Source organism: Gymnoscopelus braueri (genome assembly GCF_963280865.1).
Source record: "Gymnoscopelus braueri genome assembly, chromosome: 9".
In the NCBI taxonomy this organism is placed as follows: Eukaryota; Metazoa; Chordata; class Actinopteri; order Myctophiformes; family Myctophidae; genus Gymnoscopelus; species Gymnoscopelus braueri.
Window position 1 is genome coordinate 21620404 of NC_137610.1, and position 2836 is coordinate 21623239.

A 2836-nucleotide genomic window follows, 5' to 3' on the forward strand; every position below is an offset into this window, starting at 1 on the left:
ACGCAGCTTGTTTAAGATGAGAACCCCATGCACACAAATCATGATGACATATAAGAGACAGACAGATATACACACTACTATACAGAATGTCATACAATCAGCTTTCAGATTACTGGTATGAAGAGAGAACAAAAAAATATACAAGAGAAGAAGCTGAAAGAGGGGGGGGGGTAGGGGGGGGTAGGTTAAGACTTAGACAGGGGCCATTTTCGAATTGCAGCCTCCTGAAGGTGTATCTTTAGGGCAGTTTTGAAAGTGAGTAGGGTTTTACACTCCTTTACTCCTTTTGGTAGGGCATTCCACATTTTTGATGAATAGCATGAGAACGAGTTCATTCCCTTAGTTGAGCCAAATCTGGGTTGAACATGATTTGTGGAGCTTCCTCTGGTGTTATGATCATGGACTTCATGAACATTTTGGAAGTATTTTGACAAATACAGGGGGATCCCAATGTTGTGGTGTATCTTGAAGACCAGGCCCATAGCAGGTTGCTGTACTCTGTCCTCAACCCTAAGCCATCCAATCCTAGCAAAATGAGCAGGGGTTAGATGGGTTTTGTGATTGAGGCCAAGAAGTAGCCTTACAAGTTTGTTTTGGGATGTTTGGAGCCTTGTTTTTAAGGCCTTGGAGGTGTTGTGATACCATTACAACATTATAACACATTATAACACTAGTGATATATTATAACATATATTATATATATTATAACACTAGTGACACCAGGCATGTCCATATATGGGCATATCTTTTCCAGACAGACAACTTGCACTTATAGAATAGAGTATCTTGTTTGGGACCAAAGTAATGGCCAGACAAATGGATGGAAGAACAACCAACAGAGTGCCCCACTGCTACAGCTATTAAAAAAACAATGATATATATTTTTGGGCGGTGAAACCGCCCCTATAAGTGAGGTTTGGATATTTGTACAATTATCCTGCGCTGTGATTGGCCAAAAAGTACCCCGCCTAACCCTGCACCGTGATTGGCCAATCACAGTCTATTCAGGACTGTGATTGGCCAGTGTCACATGACACATGTGCATAGCCCTATATAAGAAACCATAACTTTAAAAAAAACATAAAATTGTTTTTTTTAAGTTATGGTTTCGTCCATCATAAAGAGTGTTTCAATAAATGTATTTATTTTTTGTAAATTATTGGTTGACTCCATTCAGTATTGTGATTAGCTAGCAAGACACCGCCCACTTCACACAGGGTGTGATGTTTTTTACTGGCAAACAGTTTGTGCACTCTCCCTCAGGCAATATTGTTTGGCTCATATATTACATCGACTGATAGAGATTGTTGTGGAAATTCAATAATTCCTCGTGAGAGAATGAAGTGTCAATACTGAAATATGGTTTCAGTAGATTTATTAAATACAACAGATGACAATAATATAACAATAATTCCTATGTAATATAATGATGAGAATAATAATAAAGAACAGACAGGGAAAGGGAAAAGGGATGGACGGAGAGGAAGGAAAGGTGGACAGGGTCCGGTTGTCTCGGAAGGCAACGGGAGTCTGACACAGATCTGTATGTTGGGGCAGCTTAAATACAGATTCTACAAGGATACATACAACATTGTTAGGATAACACTGAGGACTGACATTCTTCTGTCTGACCAAAAGATGTGTTCTCAGCACTTGAGTATGGAAGGTCAATTCTGTCTGACTATGAAATGTGCTGCTCCACACTCAGCGTCCAAGAGCAGCGACACTACCCTACCAACTATAAACATGTGTTCCATTCTCATCGACTGAGAATGGAAGGCCCACTGCTATATGCAGAGGCCATAGTCACTGCCCTAGCCAGCATACTGACGCCTGATACGAGAAACATTCTCCTTGCGTTCATAAAACCTTATAACTCGTCGTCTTGCTGTCTAGGTCTGCCGCTTGCCTACAGAGGAATAGCTATTTGACCTTGCTGTGTGAGCCTGCTGCTTAATAAGTACACTGAGGGTGTACTAAACTCATATTATCAGACTAATTTACTTCTCTTGGGACATTACATTCAGACAAATCAGCATACATATATATGTATATACATATATTAATATAACTGAAGCAAGATGAATACTAAATGCATAATCAATAATCGATAAATCAATAGCCTAAAGGGAATATAAATTGTATTTCCGTTACAATTCCCCCTTTGGCCATAAAATGGACACAAAATCTAATACAATTTAGCTAATTTCAGTAAATACACACCGAAAGTTTTAAGTAAACACGTCATCAGAGTTAAACGGAAAGTAAATGCTGCTTTTGTGGCACGGAAGCGACCCGATATGTCAGCAAGCTGGGGGAGGAAAAGAGGTGAGAAGGTAGGAGGGGAAAGAACAATAATACATAACATTTATGATACCATATCAATTTCATCTTCCTCGCTAAAAGGAGGAACCCATCCGGGGTCAGGATTAAGGTCATTGCTCAACGGTACTCGTAATCATCTTGCTGATAACAGCCTTGATACATGGGACAACACAACACAGGAGAACCATGAACACTACAAGGAAAATTTGGACAGGCATCAACATGGTGAGCTAATGTCAGTGAATATACCCCAATGGTTCAAGTAAACACATCATCACATTGAAAAAGAAAGCAGATGCTGTTCTGTAGGATACATCTACACCTAGAGCTGCACATTTAATCAAATTTCAATTGATCAAAATAATCGTGCAGCTCTAGCTACACCCCCGCCAATAGGGGGCAAGCCACCGTTGAAGGAGGGTATACTGTAGGTCGCCATGCGTCTCCATGTTTGCGCTTGGTTGGTTGTTGTTCCATAATTGACTCTTTCTGACCTGCATTTAAAATATGC